The 9811-nt window shown below is 34.5% G+C and overlaps 1 pseudogene; it reads right to left on the reverse strand.

The window, feature by feature from the left end:
• Positions 1-826: 826 nt before the first annotated feature.
• LOC122021555 lies at positions 827-6593 on the reverse strand (annotated as a pseudogene).
• Between the last annotated feature and the right edge of the window lie 3218 nt (positions 6594-9811).

A 9811-nucleotide genomic window follows, 5' to 3' on the forward strand; every position in this document is an offset into this window, starting at 1 on the left:
ACATGCAACGGAACCTTCTTCCGACCATGGGACGACTACCGTACATCCTCTACCACTCAACATACTCTGACACTCGATATTCTTTACCATCTTATTAATGCAGAGATTATGAGAGACAATATAAAAAGGGATCCTCTTTGTAGGCCAGATACATTTTGACACGTAGAAACATCCATGCATACGCGCACACACGGATGGACACCATTATTCTACTATTCATCTTCTTCTCCATTTCGCTCGATTACAATTCTGACTTGAGCGTTGAAGTGTCTATGCTTGACCCTACAACTAACGCTTTCTCCTCTCAATTCTTGTTTTTACTGTGTAGGTTAGTCCGTATCACTAGATCTTCATCTTCTCATGGTCAATATCAGTTAATCAGCGCACCATTTTCCTCACTTTTTGACAGGATCACTATCAAAACAAAATTACATGCATCCTTAGTTGTTTTCTCTTCTCAATTCTCAATTAAATGCGTTCATGGTAAAAGGTGCTCCTCTCGCTTAGCAACCCAATACATTCCTATTTTAATTTCAAATCCCTAACTAATTTCAAAAGCACATGGCTGCTTGCTCTGTTCCTGCAAAATAATATTAATCATCAAGTCAAAGAACCTTCTTCAATCACGGATTCACATGCCAACCATATAAATCGGTTCAGATGCTCTTGTTTAATCTGCCTTCTTTAATGAACAAGGTATTGATGCTCTTTGTTTCAAAGGAAAATCGGTTCAATGTTCAATCTGATGAATTGTATAATACTCGAGCCTTGCTTCTTCTTCCCCTTAAAAGCCAACATTGGGTGTTCTTGGCATAGGCTCATCACCCTAACATGGGGTGTTCTTGGCAGCCATGCCGACAAACATAATAAAGTTGCTCGTCACCCAAACCAGACTCGGAGTAAGCTTTAGACACATTGGCTCTATCAAGAAGGGAGTGTTGCCTAATACAATCTAACATGGAGACACATGAGTTGAAATTTGCTATTCCAATGTAAAGGTTGTAAGTTTCAAAATGACTTATTTCAGGTTCACTGTCTTGATGAAATGGCCTGTTCTTTTTGGTTTCCTTACTGAATTCAGTAACAAACCGAATGCACCTTCTCTAACTCCCCGATCGTAAGCATAGATTTGTGCAGGAGTTCCATTCTGATCTCCGTGGTACACTTTGTGGCCCATCCGATCAGTGTCATAGAGGATAAAAGGAAACCATGATAACTGCAAGGAATCAAAGAGCTAAGAAGAACAACTTAAGTTTTCCTTTGAAATGAATGTATTCAATGTTGGACTTTTAATTATTTTAAATGATTTTTATAGATTTTGAAAGCCTAGGTGTATTTAATCTAGATTTTTATAAACTCTATAGAAATCTAATGGTATCCAAATTGAATTTTTATAGAGTTTTAAAAAATTATGTGGTATTCAAACTCGATTTTTTAAAATTCTATGAAAATATTTTGGTATAAAAAATTTTAATAGATTTTCATGATTCTTTTATAATTCTTTGGATATAAATTTTAATTAATAAGAGCTCTTCAAAATACTTGGTACAAGTTTAAATATAAAATAAAAAGTCTTCTCCACACCATTGAGATTTCTATAGATTTCAAATCATTTTAATTTTTAACGAGTAAGTCCTTTCTCTTTCCGCTCCTCGATTTTGATTATTTTTTTAAGCCCCATCCAGAGTCTACCAATACAATAGTATACAGTTCAACTTAACGCATATTCAACAAAGAATCTTCACCACTTTGATCAAATTCAATACTATAATTTCTTCACCACCTTGACCACGTCGACGGTCTACCGTAGAGATTACTTTAGGGTATGTTACCTCTGTTACAAAATTAACTATACATATTTTTTTAAAACTTTATTATTATTATTATTATTTTGAATTTTATGCTTTTCTCTTTTTTTTTTTTTTTTTTTTTTTTTTTTAAGTTTACGTTTTTTTTGAAATTTATGTTTTTTTAGTTTAGGTTTTTTTTAAAAGTTTTTTACTTTACGTTTTTTTAGCTTATAATTTTTTTAACTTTTACGTTTTTTTACTTTATATTTTTTTAGTTTAAGTTTTTTTAAAGTTTATATTTTTTTTACATTTTTTTTAAGTTTACGATTTTTTTAGTTTGCCGTTTTTTTTAGTTTATGTTTTTTTTTTCATTTTTTAATTTTTCTTTAATTTTGCTTAAAGTTTACGATTTTTTTAAATAAAATTTTTATTATAAAAAGTTTGGCTTGTGCCGAATTACATAATTTTCTTCACAAGGAGTATCGTTCTGATGAATTTCTAATTGAACTAGATAATGAAGCTTCATCATCCTTATCAGATGAAGTTCATGGTGTCAATTGCTTTGATCAATTATCTGATACTCAAGAACAACAACAAGCAAATGTTAATATATGGAGAGATACAATAACGAATGAAATGTGGAGCGATGTTTATCAAATTATCAATAACGAAATGAATTTTTCTTTCTCATAAATCTATAAGTTTTCATGAAAAAGTTTATAAATATCTGTAAAAACCTATAGAACTTCATATAATTCTTTTTACAACTACGCGAGATTCTATACAAGTTAATAAAAATTAATCAACTCCACAAAAATCTATCATTAAAAAAAAAATCAATAAAAATCATTCAATCTCTTGATTGAATACACCCTCGAAATATTCCATGAAAAGATGAACTCATATAGTTAATCTAAAACAATTTGGACAAATGTGTTAATGAAGTTGGAGTGAATCATCCACATGATATACTTAATCCAATTCAATTCATACCCAAGTAAGGGAGGTGATGAGAAGCACCGAAGGCATTCCTGGAGGCAAATTCTTGAAGCCTTAAAGATGTGCTTTCTCTTTCCACATCTTTACTTTTTTAACTGGTTAATGGTGCTTCTTTCCCGAGAATAATAGTTACCATCAAGCACAACAGGATGAAAACCTATGTCGAATGAAAGAAAAAACAAAAAGATAGTGAGATTAAAAAAAAAGTTACTTTGAAGAATTTTACATAAAAACATGGAATGGATGACAAAGACCTACCATAGCAACCAAAAATGCAGCTTTCAAATTGGCACACGCTTTACAACATGCATTTGTCATCAAGAAAGGGAACCATCTTTGCTGCATTTAAAAGAAATATATCACTAACTTTCAGAAATTATTTCCAACCACTAAACATAATTAGAGCAAGAATTTCAAGATTAACAAACATATGATATCAAGAAACTTAATGCATAATTGTGCCAACTTCCACTAGAACCAGAGGAGTACCCCAAGATATTCCCCAAATCCATCCATGAACAAAACATAGAATTTGCAACATCACAGCCAAGATGGCATATATACAAAAGAAACAATGATCACTCCATTGTAAACCACAACATGGATGTTTCTGGAAGAATACGGTAGAGATTTGCCTGATAGATCAGCAATGAGGGCTAGAGCTGGCCCCTAACAATACATGTATGTAAATTTAGTGGAACAAGGTTATTAACCGAGAAAGTCATGGACAAGAAGGAAGAAAATTACTTGAACTACATTCTTTGAAAGATCCAATAGCCAGAAGAATCCTAAGATACATACTATTGCTGCGTGCCACAGAGGACCATGATAAATACTGAATTCACAAGGATAATTCGAGCAGAAACTTAGGCTTGTTAAACGTAAAGCTTTCTATGTGAAGAAGTGTTTTTCCTTTTGTACCATCAAGTGCATATCCAATATAACCCTACCACAGTTACCTAAAAATTTACAACCCTATTGAAGTGTGTAATTCAGTTATCTAAATGTTAATGGAGAGAAAATTTCAATGTTGCTAGCTCCAAATAGTGTTACTCACAGCAAGACATATCCATAGGCATCCAATGAAAATGAAGGGCCTTCTTCTTCCAACCGTGAGCAACATCTATCACTCCATAAATCAACACATGACTGGACCTGTCAATCGAGAAAAAAAGAAGAAGTTAAACTTAATTACATAGTTTAATTTTGAGCTTGAGGGATGTTCTTTCCGATTTGCAATTCAAATTTGCAAAAAGTCAAATTTCAAAAGCTCAGGAACTCTTTTTGAATGACATCAAAAGGCAATTCAATAATACCATTGTGAAGTTTTTTTTAAACCAAAAGCCCTTTGAATTTGCCACTCTTCACACCAGATTACATATTTTTTTAGTTTGTGTTTATCTTAATCAACAAAGCTAGCCAAACTTTTGAATTCATAAGAAACACAATAATAATGGATCGCTCATTTAAACGAGATTATACTAAATAATTTTACAATTCCTAGAAACAATGTATTTCCAATTTCTATCCAGTAAGAATGCATTTCTAATTCCTACCCACACTGTATTTCCAATTTTAAATAAATTCAATATATCAAAAACCTACATTGATTGATAACACGTGTTTCGAATTACTAGTAATATTTATTCCACTTCCGTGTTGTCGTATAACCTGTGACCATACAATCACGCACATCAAAAATAAAAAAAAATAAAAAAAAAAGAAATTTGCATGCAGTCGCAAACACAATTTTACATGCACTCTTCATTAGAATTTTTTTTTTTTACTCCCTAATCTAATATACATATCTAATTATCCTTAATATTTTAAATATAAAAAATCCAAAAATAAATATAATTCTTCTTAAATTTAGTACATTAAATTAGAATATAGTATATTTTCTATTAAATTGAATATGATTCTTTGAAAATATGCTAGCTTTTCTTTAAATGATACTCAATTTGATGAAAAATATATTAGATTTTCTTTAAATGGGGTTGAATTTAGGAAAAATTATATTAAGTAAGAAAAAATCGTACTTAATTTAATAGAAAATATACTTAATTCTAGTTTAAAATGCTGAATTTAATAGGAATTATACTTGTTTTTAGACTATTTGTACTCAAAAAATATGAGGGTCAGTTTTAATAGAAAATATACTCGATTCTAGTATAAAGTGACAACTTTAAGAGGAATTATACTTATTTTAGTATACTTTCTATCAAATTGAGCATGATTTTTTTTCTATCTCAATTGGATGGAAAATATACTAGATTTTCTTTAAATGGTACTAATTGGATAGAAAATATACTAGATTTTTTTTAAATGGTGTTAAATTTAGGAAGAATTATATTAAAACAAGAAAAAAAAATTGTGCTCAATTTAATAAAAAATATACTCGATTCTAGTGTAAAGTGTTGACTTTAAGAGGAATTATACACATTTTTAAACCTTTTGTACCTATAAAATCTGAGGGGTAATTAGGTAACAATATTTGCATGAGAAAGTTGAAGTAAATAAAACTTTATATGCAGGAAATGGAAATAAAATTTTTTATGATTGAGGATTACATATAAAATTAAAATTATGATTGAAGATTTTTCTCTATTTAAAAAAAACATATAAATATTATTGACATGCAGTAATACAATTCGAGAACAAATATTACAATAACTTGTTTTTTTTTTTTAATTTAATGCTACTTCATCACGTGCTGCTGCCTTATCCGATACGAATCTTTCATCTCTATTCGACATTGTGTTGTTGCCTTCTGTAGCTTCAACACTCTCAATTTCATTGTATCCCTGTGGAGTTGACTGCATCTCACCAATATCCATTTCATTGTATTCATCCAACGCTGTTTTATTCTCATCTCGCTCCATTTCATTGCATTCTTGTGGGATTGTTTGTTCCTGGTCCACAACATTGTGGTGTTTTAGGTGTACTACAACTTCTCTGGTTATGGCCAAATCCACCACACCACTTGCATTTGCTATTTCTTCTCATCCCTTTCAGTTTGGTTTGAAGCAAGTACTTCATCAGGTTCTTGTCTTCGCAACTTGGTCGGCCTACCAACTCTTTCGTTATAAACCGGTGGTAAGCGAGTGGTCAATCGCATGTAGGCCACAACTCTGGTCCATTCACTAGCATGATTGATCGTAAATAACAATGTTTGTACGCCCCAACGCTGTAATAATGATGTACATAAGCCTCTGGATTTTTTTCCTTACACCAAATATGGTAGCAAAAAGATGGAATCCGCCACTCTAGCAGCCCCACACGGTCGGCATGGAATCCTAGTCAACTCCCATTTTCTGCAATTGCAACTCATCTTACCTAAAATGTTGATTGCGTAACCCCATGATTTGAAAATGCATCTCATCAGCCATCATCGGTCTAAATACAGCTGCATCCTTGAAATTATTTGCCATCATTGCTTTAATCTTCGGGTAGATCACACCATCCCACTTCTCAGCCTTTGACCTATTCAATTGAAATCTGGTCATCAACAAATTTCTAATCGACTCAAACATTGAAATTAGTGACTTCTCCCTCACCTCTAAAATTAAACGGTTGAAACATTCACACATATTATTCAAAAGAATGTTGCATGCATTTGTGAATTGTGCTAAAAAATGCCTTGCACCAGTGATGTTCAGGTCTTTTGGCCAGCCATGCATGTGCATTTTCATTGATTTTCTTCAAATCTTCCATGTGTCTTTTGAATTCTTCAACTCTTGTCGCTCTTGCTGCAGCCCAAAGACCATTCTTGATTGCCACACCTCGAAAACTATCCGTTTTCATGTTACTTGATGCGTCTATTTTATATAGGGATTTTTGATTAGCTTTGATGCATTTCTTGACCCAATTTGCATGCAATTAACTAATGATTTCATATCATAATGCTTCATTTCGATTTATTTCTAGTTCGTGGTATTACTCTTGTGTGTTTCTTGTGTTGAGGCATGAAACGAAGCGAAAACAAGGATTGAAGATCAAGAAAGGAAGATCCCAAGACTTAACACGGGCGGACATGCCTACTGGCACGACTCGTGTTCCTTTCTATTGGAGAAACATGGGCGATAGTGCCTAGTGGCACAACCCGTGTTCTTCTCTGTTGCCAAACAAGAGTGCCCGTGGCCAGTGGCACTGGTCGTACTCTTCTTTGTTGGGGAAACACGGGTGCTCGTTCATAACGGCACGGGTCGTGCTCAACCATGCCCTAAAGCAGCAGCGCCCGACATGGGTACCTATGCCCAGCGGCATGGCCTGTGTCACACATCCACCTCCTTTTCCAATTTAAGCTCCTCACGCCAATCTAAAGGGGATCAGTTTGGGGGCTGCCCAAGGGCTCCAAGAGGGCTTCAGAGACGATCTAAAAGGGGATTTGACTCTAATGCTTGGATTGATGATCGGGAGCATCCAGAGAGCCAATCTTGTAACGAGACTAAGATTTCTTTGTTTGTTTTCTAAATTCCTATTTTGGATCTGATTTGTAAACGAATCGAAGCATGTTTTCGGGTTGTAACTCCATGTGTATGGATTAGTCTCTAAATTCTATGACAAGGGATTAGCTTTTTGTTGTGTGAACGCTTTTGATTTGATCTATGAATATATTTTAGTTCTTATTCTGTGATATGATAATTTGTGGTCAGGACCTACTGTATAAACACGAAAAGCATGAGATTTGTATCCCACTAAGAATAGGGGATGAACCAAAAGGAGAACCTAATCCTCCGACTTGTAGAGACCTAAGAAGTGGAGAGTTTACTATGAAAGTAGATCGGTATGCCACTAGAAGTAATAGGGTGTCATAGATCTTAATGGATATATTCTAATTCATTGTCACACAATAGGAGAAGATAACTAGGGGGTTGTGGGATCGCGTGACGTGGGATCGTGTGATAGGGTCTCGCTAGGAAAATAATCTCCTAGAGTTGTTCATCTGAAAGTAGATGACCAATTGAAGTAGATACGTCGGCGTAGTTCCAAAAGTTTACATCGGACTCTATAGGATAGCCTACCTACACAAATTACCATTGAGGATAGAACATCTAGATATAGATCATGTGTTTACTAACATTGTGGTAAAATTAAAATCCTAGAATTTCCTTCACCCACTGAACTTACTATGATCATCTTTGCCTTCTTATTGAGATCTTACTAACTTCTCTCTGTGATCTCACTGACTTTTACTTTGATCACTCTATTTTCTTTTTATGATCTCTTTGCCTTCTTACTGAGATTTCTCTGTCTTCTTTCTGAGATATTTTTGCCTTCTCACTGTAATCTCTGTACCTTATCCCTTTGATGACTCTACCTTTTACTGTTATCTGTCGGTCTTCTTTCTGATTTCTTCCTATCTACTTAATCACATCTTTTCTCTTGCTTCTTCCTTCTTTTTTCATTAGATTTTCTAGTTCTTGACAGCCAAACCTGTGATTTGTCTAGACAATCAAATTTACTTAGTAAGCTGGTATTCAATCACTAGTTCCTGTGAATTCAATATTTATTACTTGATGACACAACCGTGCACTTGCAGTTTATTCACATCATTTCTCAAGAGATGCCCAACACAAAATCTATTTTCAGCATTTGGAAACAAACTCTTGAAGACAAGAATCAACCATTTTTGTTTATCAGACATAAAGGTCTAACCATACTGATTTTCAAAGCCGATATCATTGTCCAACAAGTGAAGAAACCACATTCAACTGTCCTTAATCTTACTTTCAACTAGGGAAAAATGTTATTGTTAGGATCTAGCCCAACTGCCACCAACAACTGTCCCCTGTCTTCATCTTCAAAAGACAACCATCCACACCAATGATAGGCCTACATGTGTCCTTGAAACCATCTTTGCATGCCAAGAAACAACATAAAGTCTTTGAAATCTTAGCCCATCATCATCCATGGTCAATTTCAGAATTGCTGAAGCATCTTCATCAGACCTCTTCAATTCAGAACAATAATTTCTTATTTGACTAAATTATTCTTGTATGTTGCCCTCAACTAGTTTAAGTGCTTTTTTCTTAGCCAAATAAGCTTGTTTATATGAAAATTTTGCGCATAAAATGTTTTGTACCTCTTCTCTGAACTCACCAGTGTTGGGACCTTTGACCCGGCAAAAGGGGGATGAATAGTCGATCACCCACTTAGTTCATTTCCTAGGTATTCGTTAGTACACAGCGGAAATACAAAACTAATACGAATACAAAAGCCAAGAACAAGGAAGAAAACAAACAAACCCTAACATGTTTCGTTTAACATAGTTCAGAGATGATGCTCCTACTCCACGGTGTGTTCATAAGGTGGACGATCCTTCAATCCATCGGTGGATCAATCCTCGAAATTCAATTCTGGCTAGGACAATTCTCTTTGTCAGTGGAGAAACCGCGCCACATACTCTATCACGCGCACTTGGATCATGAGAGATTAGAAACTCTAATTAAAGGTTAATGACCTCTAATTTTGTCACCCAAGCTAATCATCCCAAGCCCTATTATATAGAACTTAGGGGAAAACATCTAAATTATTTTTCCACTAACAATAGACTGCTAAAGTCACCAGTTGACTGGCCTCTATGAAAATTCGACTGTTACAACTCAACAGCTTAATACCAGTTGACTGATCACCTTTACCAGTCGACTGATCTACATGGGCTGAGTAAACAGAAACATTCTATTTAGTCCAGTCGACTGCTCAATCTACAGCCGACTAGTAAAGTCACCAGTCGACTGGTAACTCTAGAACTACAAACCAACTCCGGGTTTGCTGGTTGTCAACAACCAGTACAATCGACTGGTAAACCCTAAACCTAGGATTTTACCCCAAGTATAATCACTCAGCACTCGTCCCCACCGTACAACTTTGACTTTGCCTTCTAGTCTCCTCCATCAGCCTTGCGTCCCTCAGATGCTTTCCCATTCTTCACGCTCTGCCTTCAAGAGCTTCCTTCGGACTTGTTCTTTGTTATCAGGTCTTCTATTGCCAAGAGACCCTTACCTCCGGGACTTCTCACT

This window comes from Zingiber officinale, chromosome 9A (assembly GCF_018446385.1).
Source record: "Zingiber officinale cultivar Zhangliang chromosome 9A, Zo_v1.1, whole genome shotgun sequence".
Lineage (NCBI taxonomy): Eukaryota > Viridiplantae > Streptophyta > Magnoliopsida > Zingiberales > Zingiberaceae > Zingiber > Zingiber officinale.